General features: G+C 41.8%; 1 protein-coding gene across 3 annotated transcripts in view; it reads right to left on the bottom strand.

The window, feature by feature from the left end:
- The window catches only part of LOC119653684 (DCN1-like protein 3), a 35,617-nt gene extending 19,090 nt beyond the window's left edge, over window positions 1-16,527 (bottom strand). The window contains exon 1 of one of the 3 annotated variants that reach the window (XM_038058558.1): window positions 16,401-16,527. The gene's annotated coding sequence lies outside the window, so the exon portion shown is untranslated. Of the gene's footprint in view, window positions 1-7,253; window positions 7,272-16,207 lie in introns of those variants that run through there. The other 2 variants (XM_038058548.1, XM_038058566.1) reach the window with 2 other exon arrangements.
- Between the last annotated feature and the right edge of the window lie 6,159 nt (window positions 16,528-22,686).

A 22,686-nucleotide genomic window follows, 5' to 3' on the forward strand; every position in this document is an offset into this window, starting at 1 on the left:
GGACGAAACCGTCAGTAATTTTTGATTTTTTGATTGGAATAGTGCTGGCTCAAGAGCCCTAGATATACCCGGCGCAAATTGGCGGTCCGCAAGGAGGAAGCATGCAGGTAATTTGGGATTCTTCTTGTGAAAACCCAAGAGCTTGCATCATTCTCAAAAGAAACTTAAAATATATCTTTCATAGTTTCTATGGTAACTAAAGACTGCAGTCCAAGTCGGAAATCGGAGGAACAACTTGAGAGACAGACGTAGCACCAGGATAATTCCCTGGAGACTACTCCCGGATTTCATCGGAATCAATCGTTAGACAGAAGTTCTGGGAGAGGTTGGCGCTACCACTTCTTCTCGGCAGCGAAGTCAACGCCCACCATGAGATCTCCAGCAACAGCAATCGAAGAAATAAGTACCTTCTTGAATTCGCGCCAACATTCTTGGTCAACATCAAGCAAGAGGTACTAGACATAAATCTAGGGAACACATTGATAAGCGGTTTGGTTAAGAATTGGAGGATGTCGAATGAGCTCTTTATGTTAGATCATAGAATATAGGTTCTGAGGACAACTCGGAAGTAGATAGAATAATAAGGACTCCCACACAAGACACCTGAGTGGCAACATGACTCATCTATAGGAAGGCAGTGACATTAGGAGTGAAATAGAAATGCAAACAATGGTGGAAGATGTCAATAGAGCTGTCACACATATCAGGCCAACCGTCCGACTAAGAGCGGACGTGCACTGCTGGAACAAGGACCTAGACTAGAGAGAAAGAATGGATGACAGTGTCTGAAGATGGAAAATGGGACATTTACCAAGAGTAAGGAGGAACAGATGTAATGCTTTTCAGAATTCATTTTCCGGGGTCCTAACTCACGGCGGAAGGAATAGCATTCTGCCTGACACCTCAACAACGGACAATAAGGTTAAAATGTGAATTGGAAATTAGAAAAAGCAGTATGCTTGGAAGCTAGGCAGTGGGAGCCTTTAAACGACTGAAATTACTTGGTGTAGAAGGCATTTTCCCAGCATTACTCCAGAGAGGACTAGAAATCATCTTAGGATCTTACCTAAGGGTGGTAACTGTCAGCATAGCTTTGGGATATATACCAAGGAAATGGAGGGGGACAAAAGTGGCCTTTATTCCAAAAGCGAATAAAAAGGATCCCCTTCACCCCTTGTCATTACGTTTACTGGGCAGAACGATCGAAACTGATTGACGGATGTAGTATGATCATATGGGAGCATTAGATTAGATGGAGTGGAAGCGAGTAACAGAGGCCGGATTTTTGGGAATCACATTAGATCAAAAACTAATTTGGAAGACATATTGCAAACATACCATATGTCGGAAAGCTTTTTTGCAGGTCTATAGCGGGGAAGAAAGGGGGTTGCACTCCGAAAATGCTGCATTGAATATACACTGCAATAGTAAGGTCAATTATTACCTATGAGGTGATAATCTCAACAGATAGAACCGAATTCAGCACCACAGCCAGGGAGTTAAAAAAAACCGTAAAGGCTGGCTTGCGTAAGTATCAGTGGAGCAATGGAGACATACCTAACGGCATTTCTGGAGGTCCTTCTGGGATTGACTCCTCTCCATACAGATGCAGGCAAGGAAGGCAATTTTCAGAATATCTCGGAGTACCAACGAGGCGAGGAGCTGCCTAAATCGAAGGAAAATTGGTATTTTTTCTAGGCGATATCCCGAATTACTGACACTAAGGAATAACATGTCAACGAAGTTTCATTTCGATAAAAAGTTGAAAACACGTTGGAGAAACAGGGTAAACTGAGAGAGCGTAGCACTGACATACGGCTTACACCAGCAATGGCTTAGCTGGTACACTAACGGATCCCTTACGGCAGAGGCAGCCGGTACCGGCTATTTTGACACTTAGGTCCTACCTAAATTCCAAACTAATAATAATCTTTGGCGCAACAATCCATATTGGATCAGGGCCTTGAAGTGTGTTAGAGCACTTCATTTAAGACCATAACGGTACACTACATTGCGCTCGCCCGAGATTATTACTCTGATTTGACTCAGGTACTCCTTTACAGCTGAGTCTACTGGTATCCGACGTCAAATCACGATACTTAACCCACTTCCACTAGTGAGATTTAAACCACGACCTTCCGTATGAAAACCTTGTGCTCTAACTACTCAGCTATCCAGACATCAAGGTAATGGGATGGCAGAGTAAACACGTTCGGCTCGATTCAGTATGGTCTGGATGTGGCAATGTGGCCTGATTAGAAGGCAATGGGGCAGGGGACGATCTATTCCATAGAGTCAAAAATGGATTCATAGCTACTACGCTGAAAACGAAGTGGAACCACTGAGAGAACTGTACTCGGCGAACTTACCGGGAATGGAACAGTCCAGAGTGCTCTTGGCAGGCTAAATTATCACCTGGAGAAGTTAGGGATATCTACGGACACTGTCTATAGATTCTGTGAGGAGAGTGAATGACCGGTAACGTACGAGAAATCAAATTTATCTCATTGGTATCAGTAGTAGGCTTAGGAGTTGTCTTCTGAATGCACGTAACAAGAGAGGCGCTGACATCCGCCCCGAAATCAATAATTTGATGGACTAATGATAATGGGCAACTAAAGAGGTCGAAGGGGCATTTAATATCGGTCTTTAATCATATAACATCTGGTGAAGTTCCACCTCATGGATGATAGGCCAAGTTGCCGTAACATGCGGATATGGACTGCTCCTCCAAAAAGAAGTGAAATAATCTCGGTCGTCAATGGACTCAACCAGAGTATAATCGTCGGATTTGACGGTCACGCCGGGAAATTGTTTATCGTAACCTCTGCCCTTTCTGTAGAGATGCTACTTCTACGTATAAAAATCATAATTGGATTTTTTGCTCAAAAAGAGAGAAGAGGATGATCGTTCTCAGTGTGACAATTGTGTGTGCTTCCTGCTGTCGCAAAGCTAAATAAGTCTGCAATGTATGTATCAATCAATATCTCGAAGGCTTGATCGTATTTTTTCGCTCTGAACTCTCCTGCATTGACCAGATCAACACCCCGTGGGTCGTTTTGGAACAATGTACGGAGTTTAGATCTTCATTTCACCTTCTCTTCATCGATTTCGATAAAGCTTCCGACGGCACAAACACGGAGTATATATGAAATGCTCTACGCAAGAGGGACAATACAGAGCCGTGGTTAGTACTTTCTGAACCGGGTCTTAGTTTTGACTTGTGTTGGAAAGCTGGGGAGGAGGTTCGAAAGTGATCATTTTTTTAACGGACCCATTCTCAAAAACTAATCAACCAACAAAAACTACCAAATCTAAAAATCAATCAAAAATCAAGAGGCTGCTACTATATGGTGTCTAGGCTCTGAGATCCATAAGGACATCTGTTCAAATAGAGTTAGTAATAGTATATTACTATAATTTTTAGTAATTGACTACAAACCCCGCTTAAGTTCATCTTAGGATCACGCAGCAATGTAGGCTATTACATCGAATATGATACTAGCAAGTTTGAGGGAAAGCGCACTATTACTAACAAAGGTATAGAAGGTCAAAGTTATCGCGTCTGTGCGAATTCAAGCCTTTGAACCTTAATATGTAGAAATTGATATTCTTACATAATACACACATATATTACGTGCTAGGTTTCCCGACTTGTTTCCTTAAATATTTGGAAAATGTAAAAGTTCAACGCGGCACTAAACCATGTATTTGTCCGTGACTTACAACGAAAAGAAAAAATCGTGATAAGTGCTTTTACGGCTGTAAAAGAGTAAAATATAGACAAATACACAATTTATTCTTCCATTTTCAACTTGTTTTGAAATCTCTAAACCCAACTAGTTGGCAAACGACGTATGATAAACATATATGTATACAAATGACCCAGTATTGCCAAAACGGTGCCAATACAATCTGCTGCAAACAAAAGTAATTACTTTTTACTTAATCCAACACTTGGAAAAAAAAAAATACTGGACTCTACTCCTTTCCTGCCAGTGCTTCTTACGCACTGCAATTCTATGATTATCATTTCAGCTATTTTGGCATAGTAGCTCCCACTGCATGACGTAGCTAACAATGGAATTGTCACCCTTCCACTTTTTATTCATCGCAGGTGCGAGGAAAATAGGATCTTACTTCCACCCATTGCATAAAAACTCGGCTGACAAAGGTAGTAAGGCGTTCCTCTATTTTAGAAATAAGTTCCTGAAACTTAATATCAAGCATTAGTAAAAGAGCAAACTGGTTATTGATGAGACAAATTATAATATGAGGGAATAACGGTTCAGCAACCTTTTATATTAAAAGCACAGGCATGCACAGGAATCATTAAAAGGAGTATATGACAGCTTCTCAGGGAATTATAAAGTTAAAAATGATGTACAAATTATATTTTTCACTCAGGTCGCTGGTTTGCTTCACATTTAATGTCGATCCTGTCTTCGAAAATTTCTTCACTCATTTCTCTGCCCCCAAGTGCTGATTTAAGCCGTGTAAATCGTATTCGATGCTGAATATGCGCCCCATGATGGGAGAACGATTGTTTGAAGTGCTTTAGAAAAAAAGCGCGCTACGGCATCTTGAACCGATCCGTTGCGAATAAATATAAAAATAAACGAGCTAACCACTAGACCCTTCCACATGCCCTTGAGCTGCTTGGGTTTGCACGAAATATAAAATTTAAATATATAAACTAATTTGTGTCGCATCCTGTATAACAAACAATTTTAATGGGATTTCAATAAATTTTGAAATGCCGGATATGCTTTTTTTTCTCATTTCCACAGGAAGAAGTGGCTCTTGCCAAGTGTTCAGATAAATATATATATCACTGATTTTAACGCTGGTCGACTATTATATCATAAGCACTTTTTCTTAATGGCAAAACAAAAAGTTAAAATTGGTTGCCCAATCTAATCTAATCAGAGTATTAAATTTATCATACTAGTAAATATTGGCCGAAGCCGGAAACGGAGTTTTAGATATGGACGATTTTGTGGGCTATTAAAGCTTTATTCGAATTAGTATAATTTTTGGTATCACTTCGTAATATAGTTGAGAGAAAAAAATGCTGTGAGACCTTGCAGTAGAATAACTTTACTAAAAAAGGCAGGATATTACGGGGATACGCAGAAAATGTGCGCATTCCCATGATGTGGAAATGTACACACCCTCCAAGAGGTTGCGCATGGGGCTCTTTACTAAGCCCTAATAAAGCTCGTTTCCAGTACCAAGAGGCAAAAGCTGGAAAAATTGAGATTTCACGTTTTTTTTGGAAAGGGGTTTTAACTAGCAATTTGGGGTTGATACTGTGTACAATGCTTAATTAGGACAAAAATCTTCAGTAATAAAAAAAGCGTGCGAGCCCTCTGTACCACAAAAGGACAAGCAGGTGACTTTACGGATAAAAAACTACACATGATAAACCGGAAGATAACGAGTCGTGTTAAGAAACGTGCCCATCTATGGAGCTTTAGTATCGTAGCCAAATGTAGATCGGATGTCTCTGTATTAGGGATGCTGTGAAAAGCACATTACCACAGAAGACAGACGGATACAGAAATGGGGACTTCAGAGAAAAGAGAGAATCTACAGAAGTGCTAAAATCCATATTCCTACTGGCCGCTTAAAAGCTTTTTCATCATCTTAAAATAAAGCTAAATTGGTGTGAAAATATCAGCAAAACCTTGGGGCCCTGACCACTGAAAATGAAGTAACATAAGCACTTGTAAGAAAGGGAAAGGTGAAATTATACTATTAACTTTATTTTGGACATACATCGGCATGGAGGGTGAATAGTTTCTGAGAAAGGACTCTTCATTTATAACTATTCACTACAAGGACTTTGACGAAATCACCAGACCTATGAGGCTTTCGGAGTCTTAACTAGGGCTAAAATTAATAAGCGAATCTGAAGTGTTCTATCTTTGAAAATTTACCACCAATAAGTCTTCCAAACCAAGCAGGTATCAGGTTTAGAGAACAGAATCCAATAATAATTGTTTTAAATGCTGGCAGTTTGGACTGCCTATCCTATGACAGATTCCATCTGTATCTGCAACGAAAAGCCAAAAAGCGTATTCTGCAAAAAACTCAAAAATAGCGACAGCAATTAAATTTCAAAAAGCGGTAAACGTGATGTATGAATAATAGGCAAAACAGTAATATGGAGGTGCGGAAATCGAGCTAAAGAAGAGAAAACATCCAGAGAAGTTAGAGGAATTTGCATAGTTGCTGAACAAATTATACGCCTCAGTGCACCGTTTTCGATTTCCGATGGAACTCGGAAATTAGCGAATGTTGGAAAAGTCGCCTCAATGCTAGTAGCTTAGTAGTATGCTGAGATATAAAAGAAACGTTCCTGAATTCTAGGAAGTAGGCGTACAATATGAAAATGCGATGAAAAAATTCCAAGTGACTACGAAAAGAGCAAGATTGAACATTCAAAGTCGGCTCTGATTTATTGGGTTGCGCTTACAAGTCATGATGTTGAAAGGCAAACGCTCCCACCAATTACTTATCCTAAATTGTTCCAGAATATAGCTACCATTCTTTTATGGAAGATGTCAACTATACTAAATTATCTTGCAGCCCTTTATAGCAGCTGCATATAAGGAAGCTTTAGGTGACGTAAAATATGCTTCTGCATATGCCTAAGCCTAAGCTTTTCAAAGTGTCTTCTCTGAGCAATAGAAGCTACATAGGCTGAAATTCATTCGGAAGTCAGGTAAATTTTTGGGCTCCCTTTCCTCAGCTAGAACAATACGTCTGATCAACACCATTGGCGGCGAATCAGGAAGGAGTTCTTTATGACAAGCAGTTCTCATCTTGTAAGGTGAGACCAACTGTCAACGCATTCAATATAATGGCTAAATTTACAATGCATGACCCATGACAGCGTGTTAACCACGTCTAAGCGCAATCGTTGTTGGTTCCTGGCAATATGCTTCTACGGTTTTGTGAGAAACTTGTACTCCACTGTTCGACCACCTCGTCGACCATTCTGGAATAGTGAGTTTTATTGCATGGCATCACCTACCAATCTCTAGAAGACAAAGTGGATGTTTTCTTATTTGAAGGGTAGTTCCTTTCTATTCTACCCAGCTCCAGTAAGGGCAACTCTGCTGGAAAACAAAGCAAAGCAAAGCAAGCTGTGGCATCCATTAAGTACACTCCGAATATTGCAATGCTGAGCGAACAACCTTGAGAGAAGCAGCGTATGTGCAGCAGAGATTAACCTACACACTTACATCAATTTGGTGACGATTCATCGTACTTCCCGAGATGCAAGATTGAAGACTGTGACAGAAACAGGCTGGAATCCTGAAAATATTGTGGAAATCGTGCTGATTGTGGAAATCCTGCGAAGGAAGGGGAAGAAGGGGTTTTAGTTAGTAAGAATTTCAGTAAACCGCGTGACAAAAGCCAGCGGGAAATTTAGGAACTTTTCATCTCCTGATGATAGCCAGAATACGACAAAGAAGTAGACAGACATCAAACTGAATTTAGTAAGGCTTGTTTTAGGCAAAATTTTAAAAACCAAATTTACCTATATGTGATATAAGGCATGAATTGTACATAATTTATGCCCGGCCGAATAGTAGCGAATGCCAGTGACATGATGCGATATCAGGGTTTCTCCCATTCACCAAATTCTATCCCGGCTGGAAAAAAACCTCTTCGAATTTGGTGACGCTGGAAGTTAGCAGTATTTACAAGAGGAACACAAACTGATAAGATAGGGTATCATTTTGTAGACTCAAAATATGAATATTCAATGTGGAACTGAACATAGGAGGATAATGTGTGAAATGTTGGAGAAAAATTTGAACCAATGGTGAGTCAGGCAGAAATGAAAGTTGTTCAAATGCCTGATACATCCAAGATTCTGCATGCAAGCATGCAATCGTTGGCCGCCTTAAGCAGACTATTCGAAAGTCAGAGCGGAAATGGCGCTGCTGATTTTTTTTCTGCCGAACTTTGGCTGTATTGACTGCACGGTGTAAAATTTTCCACTGTTAGCTTCCCGTGGCTAGGTGTATTTTCACCTACGCTTCCGCGACATCTATCCAGCGCCTCATCACCCTTGTGTTACCGTTGAACCTTAGACCACACTTGCCGTCATCCAATGGTCCCTGCTGAACGTTGCCTCACCACCGAAACAATTGTTCGTGTCGTTGCTAGCTTACTACGCAAAGACAACTCAACTGTCACCTCCCTCGCATGTGAAACTCGCTCTCCAGACCGAGAGGCTGCTTCCTTCAATGTTGCAGATTCCCACAACTTCGACGCTATAGCCCAATCTTCCTTTTCCTCGCAATGGGTTTTCATAGCGCCTTATCAGAGGAAGTTTCGAGAAAATTTCCGCCGTCCAGCTCCGCGGACTTTGAACGATTCTCATTATTTAAGATTTTTTTTACCAAAATATAAGGTGTCTAAGAACCAAGCTGACGAGTTTCGAGTTATCTGGCTTAGAATTCCAACATTATCTACATTACTGAAACCTGTTTGGATGACCGACTTGTAGATTGGGAACTCCTGGAAGGTTACTCTGTCTTTTGTTGGGGCAAGTTAACCGGCGGCGGTGCCCTGATATTTGTTAAGTCCCCTCTCTGTGTTGAAACCAATGAAATTCCACCAAACGTATGTAGCATTATTATGATGTTGACTCCATTGAACTGAAAGGCTTTGATTGCCGTACGCGTTGACCGGTCAAGCAAAAGGAATTGCGAAGGATTTTTTGGTCGTCGATATTCAAGGCGATAATGGAGACGAAGATGTTGCGTTGGAATAGTGGCGTGACACGTTTTGATCACATCCGAAATGAGGATAACCGCGATCGTTCAAAAATTGCGAGAGAGGCGTCTTCGATGATATGGTCACGCAATTCGTGTTAACGAGAATTCACTTGCCAAGATTAGTCTGAACAAGGAAGTCGATGGTAAACGACCAAAAGGCAGGCCGGAATAACGGTGGCTTGGTACGCTGAATAAGGACTTAAAATTGCAATCAGATCAGGCATTCGATAGAGCCAAATGGCGAAACCGATCACGACGAGCCGATCCCGCTTGTGAACGGGACAAAGGCTGAAGAAAAAAAAGAATGAGATTGAAGAGATTCGTCGTCATTTACGATTCGATGATAAGGATGCACGCTGCGTTCGACGTTCTCGCGACAAGTCTGCTGCAATAAAAGAGATATTCGATCTGGTTATGAAAAAATCTTATTCTTCCTGCGAACTTTTAACTGTTGATGAACGACTTGCTCCTTTCCGCGGTCGCTGTTCTTCCAAACAGTGTATACCCACTATCCCGACTAATACGGAATGAAAATTTTCTGCTTTTGTGATTCCAAAACAGCGTATCTTCTCAACGCAAAAGTGTATTTGGGAAAAGAACGAAATGGTGCTGGTAGAAAAGTCAGTATCGTGCAAATTGTCGTTGTCGAATTGTGTGAGCCGTATTACACAACAGGAAGAAATGTAGTAATGGACATTTTTTCACTTTCCTGGAATTGGCACAAAGTTTAAAATCAAACGAATTTCTTCTAAATCATCGTCGTGATGCAGAAAGCAATTTGTTTGGTTTTCGGCAGACAGGAACACTTTTATCTTTCGAAATCAAACAAGACTGTGGCGATTTTATCAACTCTACATTTTAGTGACGAAAGCAGGTGTCGACACTTCCGACCAATGTTTATCATACCCACACCGTGCCCCGTCGAACGAAACGATGGCTCCAAGCTATCTTCTATAATTTGATCAACGTTGCTGCAATTGCGATTCATATTATTCCTCAAAATGTGTTGAAAACTAGTGAACAATTGTCCGGTAAGTAAAGAAAACGGATCTAGATGAATTTGATCAACTGGTGTATCAACAAATAAAAGCCAGAAGCAAGATGGGTTTACACACTGAGCCTCGGCTGAATCTTGACTTGGTTCTTCGTGAATCTTCAACATCATTGCAAGGGTCACCTCAAGTTTCAACATCGTCGGCGCCACCAGAGAAAAGAGCAAAAACGATGTTGTTATGCTCCCCATCGAAGGGCCGAAAAGTACGGCAAGTTTAAGATTACTGAATTTTGTTGGCGAAGATGTACCAGATCAACACCGATAAATGTATCCGGCGACGAATACCATATTTTTTCGATTTTTTCAATTTTTCCTGATTGATACTACTTTTTCAACAATTTATTACCCATTTATCTGCTAATACAATACCTTAAAATTCCGTATATAAATGAAGAGAAACTAAACATACAAATATTTGCGTTGTTTTTAATTTACCTAAAGAATCTAAATTGTGCAGAGTTCAACAAGTAACTAGAGCTTACTCTGTTTATTGTTCGGAATACCGGAAACTCACGCTTCGGGCATAAATGTTTTTTGTTCATCTTACAGTATAACACCTACGCACATTTTTCTATCCGTATATAGCTACAAATCCAACATATTCCTTCATATTTTCAAAACTACAAGATATGATATTATTCTCACCCTAAACAAATAAACTGTCTATTACCGAATACTGTACATATCCATGCACATATATATGTAAATTGATCGTACATATATTTCCGGTTTACTTCACCCACAAAACTATACATATATATATATATATATAGTTCCTATATTGTTTTTCCACCAAAAAATTATCTAAATGCTTAAAAAAGTGGTAGTCAGTTGGCGAAAGGTCCGGTGAACATGGTGGATGAGGCAGAGTCTCATACTGCAATTCGTTCAACTTTTGAAATGTTGTTCTGGATACATGAGGTCGTGCATTGTCGTGAAGGAGTATCACACCATCTCTGCTGGCTAATCTCGGCCGTTAAATATTCAATTTTTCGTGAATTTCCTCGAGTTGGGCACAGTATTTCTGTGCATTTATCGTTTCTCCAGATGCCAGAAAAAAAATAGTTGAGAACTCCAGCTGTAGACCACCAAAGAGTCACCATTATCTTCTTCGGATGGAGGCTCGGTTTCGGCATATGCTTCGGTGGCTCATCGGCATCCAGCCATTGGGCTGATCAGCGACGATTGTTCTATAATATCCACTTTTTATCAGATGTCACTATTCTGTGCAAAAAGGGATCGATTCTGTTGCAGGAGAGTAAAGAACTACAAATTTCCATTCGAAGCGCCATGTTTTGCTCCGTCAGGGCATACGGAACCCATTTGTCGAGCCTTTTCACCTTTCCAAGTTGTTGCAAGTGCCGGGAAACTGTCGAATAGTGTACGCCCAGTTTCTCTGCAATGTCTCTCACAGGCTGACGTGAGTCGGATTTGATTAGTAAACGCAGCTCGTCGTCCACGTGGCTCACTTTGAAGGTTTACATCGCCTGACTGGAATTTTTCGAATCACCGCCGTGTGGTTCGTTCGTTTACCGTATCAACTCCAAATGCCTCCGCTGCTTTATGAATGCGTTTGAACTCATACAGAAAAAAGTATACGTTCTTGGCTCTTTTCCATCCTTTTGTCCTTTTTATTTACAGTTATCACAACAATGGTCAAAACTGAAATAACTCCTTGATTAAATGTAGGAGTATTTTTACTTCATTATTCGACACCAACAGCGCCAACTGCTGCTGCTTTGATACAGCAAAATTCCAACTAACTTCACTTGATTGCCAAATCGACCACTTCATGTGCAACAACCTAATACAAATATATCTATTTAAATTAAACACTACCCGCAAACTTCGTTAGCACGCATATACTATATACCTACACACACATGTCTGCTTGAAGTAATTGATATTCATATACAAATGACTAAAAAACAAAAAAAAAAATAATTCTTTGCGGCCTCAATCACAAGAACTCGTTTCGTTGTGGTATTGACGAATTGATATGTGATGATGACGTCATGCACGAAATTCACAAAAAATGGCGAAGTTTTACCCCCTATAAATTTGCTAATAATAGCTGAGTTTTCTTCAAACTTGACCAAATTGTGCACTATGTTCTTCCTTACACGCATGCCAAATTTTGTACTTCTGAGATGGACATAAGGGGGGTTGCCGAGTAAATTTCTAAAATGTGTAAACATACTGTTATTAGTTTTATTTGTGCAGATATCGGAACCGGATGTATTTTGAGGCCTACATTTCCTGATGCACTACTGTGATTTTTTTTCAGATTTTTCGGTTGGATAGGTTCTGAAAACGAGATCTGTTACACTTTTTGTGGGTCATATTTTGAGCCCTCACTCCCCTATGTTTCATCCACAAAACGCAAATCGACTATATTCTCATAAGACGCCAACATTTTACCACTGTCACTGATTGCAAAGTCGTTCCCTATGAGACCATCGCATCTCAACATCGGCCATTGGTTACCGTCCTGCGAATTAAGCCATCGATAAAACAGCGTGAGGAACGCATTGGCCCGCGACGCATTAAATGGTGGCGATTCGGTGAGAAGCAAGAAGAAACGATCTCACTCATACGATTGCCGACCATTACGAATGTGGAAGAATCATGGAACCAAATGAAAGACACGATCCACAAAGCGGCCTCTGCAACCCTTAGGGTCACCAGGCCGGGTAAGCGGTACATCAACCGAGATACTTGGCTTTGGAATGATGATGTTGAAATGAAGGTCCGTGAAAAGAAACGCCTCTACCACAAATTTCTCGACGATAAAACGCCTGCTAATTGGCAAATTTATAAGAATGCCAACCGTGAAGCAAAGAAAGCGGTCGTTGTCACCCGAACGAACCATTACAAAAATCTTTATGATAAACTGGACACTCGGGATGGCGAGAGAGATCTGTATCGACTTGCTAAAAGCCGTAATGAACGCATACAGGCTATCGAACACTTCTGTTGCGTTAAGGACAAGAAGGGTACTTTGCTTACCACCCGTCGAGCCACAACGGATAGATGGCGCGAATGCTTCGAGCAAATTTCAACTGAAGAATTTGCTCATCCTTCACTTCCACAATCATTGCCGACATTTGGAGCAGTTCCACCTGTCAGCGCAGCTGGTGCTCAGAGGTGGCGGTGAGGAAGATGGGGCGGCAACCCTATCGGCCAAACCAAAACCAAGTGGTCGAGAAGAACCTCCATAGTGGTGGCACCGGGATACGCTGTAATTGCTTTGGCTTGCCGGTCGTGATTCAGTAGGCGAATGCTCCAAAGACCTAATTAGGGCGATCAGACCCGAGTCTGCACGGGGACTCATCTGAAGTGGCAAATTGGTCACGAAACCTTACCAGGGGTATACTGGTACCATGGGAACCGGGAAAGCCCCTGGACTCACATACTTCGGGTGAACTCCTGTTGTATGTGAGGACAGCTCGGTTATTTGCGGTTGGCCCTGACGACATCGCATCTGAGCTCTGTAAAGCGAGGAGCTGGGACCCAATACTGTGACTTAGTGAATTATTTAACCGGGTTATTCAGGAAGGAAAAACCCCATCTGACTGACAAGAAAGTACTACTGTTCCAATATGGAAAAAAGGTGGTCCAGAAAATGTTCAAATTACCGTCCGATCCGGTTACTTTCCCATACCATGAAGATTTTTGAATGCATTCTTGACAACCGTATTCGCGAAATCGTTGAAATAACCGTGAATCAAGCCGGATTCGTCAAAAACTGCGGAACTACTGACGCAATACACGCTGCGCGGTTACTCATGGAAAAACACCGTGAGAAGCATCGCCCTCTTTACATTGCCTTTCTGGATCTAGAGAAAGCGTTTGACCGTGTGCCACACGAACTCATCTGGTATGCTTTACGACAACACTTAGTACCAGAAGAACTTAGGCGCTGGGTTCAATTGCTCTACCACGATCCGAAAAATAAAGTTCGAAATATGGCGGGTGTATTAAAACCGCTTCGTGTCTCTGTTGGTGTTCTTCAAGGAAGCGCCCTCTCACCACTCCTCTTTGTTCTTGTTATGGACACCATCGCACGGGATATCCAACGTCCAGCGCCCTACACACTGCTTTATGCAGATGATGCTTTCCTAACATCTGATAGCAAAAATGATCTCGAGCAACTTGTCCAAAAATGGAATGATCGCCTCATGCAACACGGTCTCAGATTGAATTTAAACAAAACTGAATTTTTGACGACCGATCCCCATGAAACAGGCACAATCACTGTCAGCGGCAGTGATCTGCCCAGAACTGAGCGATTTAAATACCTCGGGTCAACGCTACCAGCTAATTGAGAACTGCGTTATGAAATTGCTTCACGCATTAACGCAACCTGGATGAAGTGGCGTTCCACTACTGGTGTTCTTTGTGATCGACGTATCAACGAACGTCTCAAATCTAAAATTGACCGCAACAATATCGAAATTGATGGTAAACGACCAAAAGGCAGGCCTAAACAACGGTGGCTTGATACGCTTGATGGGGATTTGAAAGCCTCGAAATTGCAACCAAATCAGGCATTCGATAGAGCCAAATGGCGGAACCGATCACGATGAGTCGACCCCGCTTTTGAACGGGACAAAGGCTGAAGAAAAAGAAGACTCCCCTATGTTTCACGCATTATCAAATATGGATCCAGTTTCGAAAAGTACTAGTTGAGCCCTTTTATTTGATACCACACATGACTACACTTTATGAAAAAAAATTTTGCACCCTCCATTCACATGTATAGAGAGCCCCCTTAAATTTAACACAAAATGGCGGTGTATGTAAAGGGAACGACAGATTACACACTTTTACCAATTTTCGTGACAATCGATTTAGCCGTTTCCGAATAAATCGGGTGTGATAGACAGGCAGACGGACAGACAGACACCGAATCGATTCTAATAAGGTTTTGTTTCACACAAAACCTTAATAGATAAGACCAAATGGGGAAGACTAGCAAACCGCAGTGAAAACAGAGGCCTAAGTTTAGCTTGACGGCGATCGCGAGAAGAGGCAAAATACACTCCGGTTTTTTTGATCTGTGCGACAATAACCGTAGCAAAGAACGTTTCAAGCTTTTGGTTATTGCGTTAATTGTAACAATTTACTAAATTCCTACTACTCCTTATGACTCTGTTAAAATAGAAAGCGCTGAAATGAGTGAGCAAAATGGTCACCTGGCACTAATTGTTAGCTAGTTGGGGCGATAGTCACAAATTGGGTATTAGATCTTTCGAGTAAAAAGGGACGGGACCAAACCGGGACACTCAGAGGTACGGGTTCATATTGGTCGCGAGTAGTTCTAGGAAATTTGCCATAAAGTGCCGCTCGAAGAATCCCCACTACTTTGTCATGACTCATACAGCGACTGACAAAATTAGGAGGTTCATAGACGCGCCATCTTCATAATAGAAGGGACATCCGATGGGTGCTCAAAATAGTGCCCATTTTCATGTTGGAAAGGAAGCCGGAATTCAAGGACAAGTCGTCAACAAATTTCTTAACTTTGCATAAAATATATACGACTTTATTAGGAGCAGGAATGATCAAGCTGAGCGTTGCAAGGACCCCCTCCCTCCCCACTGGGGCACATGTTCGAACCAAATTGATAATAGACACCAAGAAACGGGGAAATTGCCTGTGGCTCGTTAGCGGATTAATTAATCAGTTAAGCGCCGATACTTCGCTTGATGGTCTCTTCGAAAAAAACATAAACACTCGCACTCGTGCAGTGATAAACTACGCAACAAGCGGAAAGTCAGATGCTAGAGCGAGGGAATGACCTTTGGTTTGTGTGTCGTCACAGACGGCGATATGCTGCGGACTCTGGAAGCGACTGGCCCGTGGTGCAATTTAAACACGTTTGGACAAGTTTGCACTTGTACGCGTAGCACTTCATCGGACGTTAATTAACCCAGAACAAAAGGTAATTGCACCACGAGTTCCCGGAGAAAAACAAAAGACTTTCCACCGTCGCATCGAGAATGCATGCAGGCGGCGCATTCGATTGTGAAAGGTTTCACCTTGATGTCATTGAACCCCGGCGGAAGCCGGCAGAGCTGCTTCCTAGCTCAGTCGGGCAGCGCTCCTAAAGCTATGAGATCAGCGCCTTATCTACTGGGCCATTCCCAGGGAGTTTAATTCCTGTCACGATTTCCTCGGCAAAATGGCCTACGTAAGATCTCACTTGACGGCGGTGACAGTTCGACACGGGGGGCACTCGCCAGGCACAACTCGGTCGAATTCTCAATGAAGTCAACTGATCAGACCGCACTCGCCGCCACAGCAACCAACTGGAAACGTAGGACAACCACTAAGCGCACAAACTTACTCGGATTGCAAGAAATCACTCTCGCGAATTCACTCCATTGCACGTACGTACTCGAGAACTGTTTCCGATGGTCACTTGCGACACTTTCAACACAATACAAACATTTACTTCGCCACCTTGCACTTTACGTCATGTCAGACGGTATACTGGGTGTTGAGCTAGAGTTCAAAATCAAACGCCCGAATCTACGCACATTTCTAGCTGCAAATCAGGCTCGGAATCAGTTCCAGCTGCTACGATCTGCCACACACACCTCAGGAAAACAACAAGGAATATGGCAAAAAGCCGTGGAGCGAGGAATTGCGCTGGCAGGTGCGCCAACTTGTAGGCGAGAAAGCCTTCAATTTGACAGTTGTATAAGAAGAAGAAACATATAATCACTCTGCTGGGGCTGCCATACATAGTGCACTCGGTATAAGAGTTCCTTTTCCTTTGAATTTGAATGTTCGAAATGAAAAATATTGTAAAAAAGAAAAAGAAAACATAAACGTTAAAAAATCAGTTAAAACAACAAATGAAGTATGGAGAAAAGTTTTGTTTTGTTAAAATTGAACAATATGCTGCATATCTTCTTACTGATACTTCTATTAGTAAACTTCGTTTTTCGTGCGCACACAAGAACTGATTACACAAGAAAAAATAAGGAAGCAAATCTGGCTATCGAAATCAACACCCCATACCCCAATAAATATACCCTTCAAATCAACACCTAAATCTAAGCAGCGCATTCATCAATCCCAATTCTACCCACACTACAATCATAAACCGCACAACAACCGGTATCCGGTCTAATCCTGCCTCCGGTTTTCGCCGAAGTCCACCAATTCGACGTCCTCTCTGGCGTCCTGTCCTATGCCATCGCTCCATCTCAGGCAGGGTTTGCCTCGTCTTCTTTTTCTACCATAGATATTGCCCTTATAGACTTTGCGGGTTGGATCATCCTCACCCATACGGAGTAGGTGATCCACTAAATGCGAACTGTTCGCTCACGGATTTCATCGTTATGGGAGCTACAGAATCTTCCATCCTCATGTAGAGGGCCAAAAATTCTTCGGAGAATTCTTCTCTCGAACGCGGTCAAAAGTTTGCAAATTTTTCTTGCTAAGAACCCAGGTCTCCGAGGAATACATAAGGAGTGGTAAGATTATTGTCTTGTACAGTAGGAGCTTTGACCCTGTGGGTGGCAGCCAACAACCGTGCGCGGATTTCGTTTTCATCGTCATAGCTATTATCGGTTGAGATTTTCGACATCAAATAGGAGAAATTTTCAGCGCTCTCAAAGTTCCAGTCTTCTATCTTTACTGCCTTGCCTTCATTAATGTGCAGCCCAAGATTTCGCGTCACCTGCACGATCTGGATCAAGGTAGACCGTACATCTCGAGTTGTTCTTCCCATAATGTCAATATCATCAGCGTGGGCCAGTAGTTGGGTGGGCTTGAAGACGACGGCTTATTCCATTAACATTTGCATCGCGGATCACTTTATCCAGGGACAGGTTAAAGAGGACCCATGATAGACCATTGTTGATGTTGAATGGCCTCGAGAGTGATGCTATTGTTTTTATCTGGCCTCGCACATTGGTCGGGGTCTGCGTCAGTCAGTGTTATCAATTTCGTCGAGATACCGAATGCTCCCATGGCCATGTACCGTTTTACCCTGGCTATGCTACGCGGCTTTAAAGTAGATGAAAAGATGATGCAATTGATGTTCGCGGTCCAAAAGTTTTTCCATCGTTTGCCGCAGAGAGAAAATCTGATCTGTTGTTGATTTGCATGGAGTTGTTTGGTATGGGTCGATGCTGTTCTGAGCGCATGGGGCTATCCGACCAAACAAGATAGCGGAGAATATCTTATAGATGGTACTTAGTAATGCAATACCTTGCTGCACTATGTGATATCTCTCTTTTTATGTATGGGACAAATCATGCCTCGTTGCCAGTCGTTAAGCATTGATTCGCTGTCCCACATCTTGAGCTTGATGAATCGCTTGTTGAGTTGGTCGACTTCATATTTAACCAATTCGGCTTTAATTTCATCGGCTCCTAGAGACTTATGGTTTTTAAGTGGATGAATTGCACGGACTGTTTCTTCAATGTTTGGTGGTGTCAACATTTATCCGTCATCTTGAGTTGGCGAGACTTCAAACTCGCTGATATGGTTGTTGAGCAATTCATCAAAAAATTCAATCCATCGTTCCAATATGCAGAAATCATAATTCCTTCTTTGTCTAGGCAGGATGAGCGTTGCTAGCTTACATTCATTGTCGAGAAGAAGACATCTTTCTCTTACTCTGCAGTCCCGTTTGTAGTGGTGTGAACGTTAATGAGGCTTTTATTTCTAAACTTGCCTCGCAAATGCTTATGCATTCAAAGTCGATAACAGCAAGTTTAATTTTTTGGCTGATTAGGAAACCTACTCCGAGCATATGGTTTAGTGAATGGCCGCTATAATATTTGGTGCCTCTTCTTTAGGAAGTCGGTCCTTGTCCAACGTATCTCCTGCAATGCTGTTACATCAGCCTTATATTGGGACAGGATATCGGTTAGCTACTGAGCAGCATTTGGTCTGTACAGGGGGCGCACGTTGTACGAGATAGTTTCTAAATCGTTATTCCGTTTTCGTTGTAAACTCCATCCTGTCCGAAGCTCCTTTCGTGGCCCTACCCAATCTGCAACCTGGAAGACCAGTTTGTTCCATTTCTAGGCGCGGAAAAGTCGTCTTCATCTTCCTCCGTCTGCAATTTTTCATTAAGAAAGAACTCCCAGCGATCATTACGTGGTGGTGGAGATAGGGTTTGGTAGCAGAGCTGTTGGTATTGGTTTAGCACGCGTTTTCCAGTTTTTATGCTTCATCGTGGGTACCAATCCACGTTTCGCCCTGGGACCTATATGACCCTTTTACCATCCAATACAATCACCCGGTCCAATTCCATATCTCAAAGACTAAAATCCAAGCGAATTGGCGTAGAGATTTTTTCCGTTGATGATACAAATCAACCTCAATTACTGTCAAGCGGCGCCGGTTTTGCGCCGTGGTCAGCTAATTCGATATCCCTAAAAGTTGTCTTGCAGTCTGCCCTACGCCATCGCTCCATCTCAGACAAAATCTGCCACGTCTTCTTTTTCTAAAATAGATATTGCCCTTATAGACTTTTTGGGCTGGATCATGCTCATCCATACGAACTAAGTGCAACTTTTTGAGCCGGATTTCGTTCATAACCAGCGGTCATGGTATCGTCCATAGATTTGTTCCTTACTAAGATAAGCCTAGAGTGATTGCCCGTTATTGCGCCGTTGATGATGATGATTTGGACATAGTACTTATAGACATAGTATCCGGCACTGGACGTTTTCCAGAACTTCACCGAATCGACTTAGCCATTATGTTATGCCGCAACGTAAATCATGTCCCTGACTGGGATGTCACAAGGCAGGTTCATTTGCTTCAGGGTAGAATTTGGATGAAGCATTCGGAATTTGAACATAGCAGTCCAAATCCGGCAATATTCAGAAAACATATGCCAGTGAAGGCATAACGAATACATTTAGTACGTTTCTTTTATGCTTCCGCGAGAGATGATATTTCAGCACCAGTTTCGGTAGTCTCAGGAATGTGGACAACACAAAATTCGTCAAATCGCCAAATCGAGCAAGTGTTCCTTGAAACATTTCTCGTGGGTTATAAAAGTCTGTATCGGTCATAGTTTGAATGTAGAGGCTTCAAATGTTATATTTGGCAAGTGGCTTGTGATAACCTTTACGGATTGCTTCGGTTCGTCCCTTTTTTAAACCAAATTCCATTTGAATATCATTGCTAAACATGTGAACTATGCACAACAGACTTCTAAGATGGTTATCAGTACCCGCATCATCATGATGTTTGTACTCTCAGATAAATACACTGATAAGGTGGTGTGCCATCCATTCATGACTGTTGCCAAATCCTTTGCGACACAGACATAGGACGTCGATTGGCCAGGTATGCTCAGAAGCCCTGGCATAATTGATATAACAACTAAATAGATTTCTTTGGACTTTGCCTGTTCTACAACTTCCAAGTTGGTAAGCAGTTGCTCTCTGCAACCTTTCGATCCAATTTGGGAGTCCTTGTGCTTCTCGGATATGGAAGTCCTGGGGGTTTAACATGATGGACTTGGAGATCACGATCAGAGCCCCATGGTTTATACTCAGTGCAGGCTCAGCATTCATATCATTGAATGCGAGGTCTGTTTAACATCTCTGCGCAACTAGGGGATACGGTACCCTAGTTGTACAGTGCAACTAAGGACTTGAGCCCATAAGGAGCTCTGACCACGATATGGGCCCAAACGTAACCATCATGAAACTCTGATAAGGGAGCCAGTCGCAAATAACCGGGCCGGTCTCGAGGCAAAAGCTATTTCCAATAAGTCCCTTGCAGAATCGTGTCTGATTTTTCTACTTTAGTACGTGCGAACGGCACTACTCCTCGGACAGGATGCTATTGGTTCGCAGGAGCTGGTCGATCCTTTTTTGGGTGGAATTTCCTCCGGCTGACTATAGACTTGATTTATAAAATGCATCAACCGACCGTGTATACGAGTGAACTTCCTGTATGAGGATTTCGGCACCTGATTCAGGCTAGGGCTTCTCCAAGTGAGTAACTTCAGCAGTAATCTACTACATGCTGAGCGGGTAAACTGCAAATTCTACCCTAAAAAATAGTACACAATCTCATTCATCATTGCCTTGAATTAGAATTTTCGGAGTTGTCGGAGATGCATAGTGTTTGGGAATGCCTAGTCTCTGCAAAGGAACCCTTTTCGACAATTATATATATTCTTTAGAATTCATTATGAATGTCAGTGGAGACTTTAGGCTAAAGAGTGCTTCGGGGATTAATGAACCTGTTGCCAGCAGCGTGGCGTTCGCGACGACCTCAAGCCAAACACGCTCCTTGATGACGGCTGGGATTTTCTGAGTGTAAAGCAGTATTAACCTAAAGGCTGCTCTACAGTTTCATCATGAAGGGGTGGTAAGATATTTCATCTATCTCCGCTATTTTAATTTGGCCATGCATTGTGGTAAGCTGCATTAGTTGAACCCTTGTTAGTGACCTTGAACTAGTTCACGATAAGCGATTTTGATGTTGTGTTAGCCATTACGGGAGCCAGATGTACGCATTTAGTTAGGGATAACCGCCAGTTACAGTTACACTTGCATTTTGCCACCTTTTAAGGTTTTGTGTGAAACAAAACCTTATTAAAATCGATTCAATGTCTGTCTGTCTGCCTGTCACACACACTTTTCTCCAAAACGGCTAAACCGATCCGAACGAAATTTGGTGCATAAATGGGAACTATGAAATCCCACGTATACAGCGAGTGGTATAAATTTAGGTGGAGTTTAAAGGGGGCTCCACATATATGCAAAGGGGGATTCAGAAATTTTTTCACCGGATATAGTTGTGCAGGGTATCAAATGAAAGGTGTCGATTTGTACTTTCCGAAACTGACATTAGTTTTGACGAGAATTGCAAAGTGGGTGAGTAAGGAGCCAAAATGTACGCGCATAAAGTGAGAGAGGACTCACTTTCGGAAACTACCCAACCTAAAAATCCAAAAAAAAATGGGGGTGGTGCGCTTAGACGAAATCTAGGCCTCAAAATATGTCCCATTCCGATATCTGCTCAAATAAACTTAGTAATAATATATTACTAACTTTTAGAAATTTATTGAAAAAACCCCCTAAAATTCATCGCAGGACTTCCGCATTTCGTACCAGCATAGGGGACAATATAAAAGTTATAGCAGTTCGAACTTAGCAATTTCGCGCGAATTAACTGCTTCCAAAGCCATGTAAATAAGATGCTAATTAACGAGAATAATTGACATTCGCGTGAAATATTAAAGTCACATTTATGAAGAATCTACTTATCTGTAGCCCTTTTTAAGGTTTTGTGTAAAATACTTATGTGAAACTAATCTTCGAGAGATCTCCCATTCCGGTATCTGCTCAAATAAATTTACTAATAGTATATTATCAACTATTAGAAATTGACTAAAAAACTCCTAGGTGTGCCTCGTGCATACACATGCCAAGTTTCACGAACATCCAATTATTAGTGTCAAAGTTATAGCAGTTCTAACTTATCAATTTCGTGCGCATCCTAAGCCATACAAATAAGATGCTGACGTCATAATTAACGATAATAATTGACATTCAAGAGAAATATTAAAATTCCGTTCAAGAAGAAAGGTAAATAGGTAGGTTACATTCTTGGCATTTGCTAATAATATTAAACTCAGAGTGTGAAGTACATGAGGTTGACGATCAATACAGGGGTTTCCATCAAATGATTTATTTAAATCGCTTTCTAAAAAATAGAGGGCATTGAAATTTTTAGCTATGTGACACGGAGCTGTCGTGCACTCGTCGCTCCTCACATCTTTTTCTTTTTTTCAGCCTTTTTCCCGCTCACAAGCGGGGTCGACTCGTCGTG

This window comes from Hermetia illucens, chromosome 1 (assembly GCF_905115235.1).
Source record: "Hermetia illucens chromosome 1, iHerIll2.2.curated.20191125, whole genome shotgun sequence".
Lineage (NCBI taxonomy): Eukaryota > Metazoa > Arthropoda > Insecta > Diptera > Stratiomyidae > Hermetia > Hermetia illucens.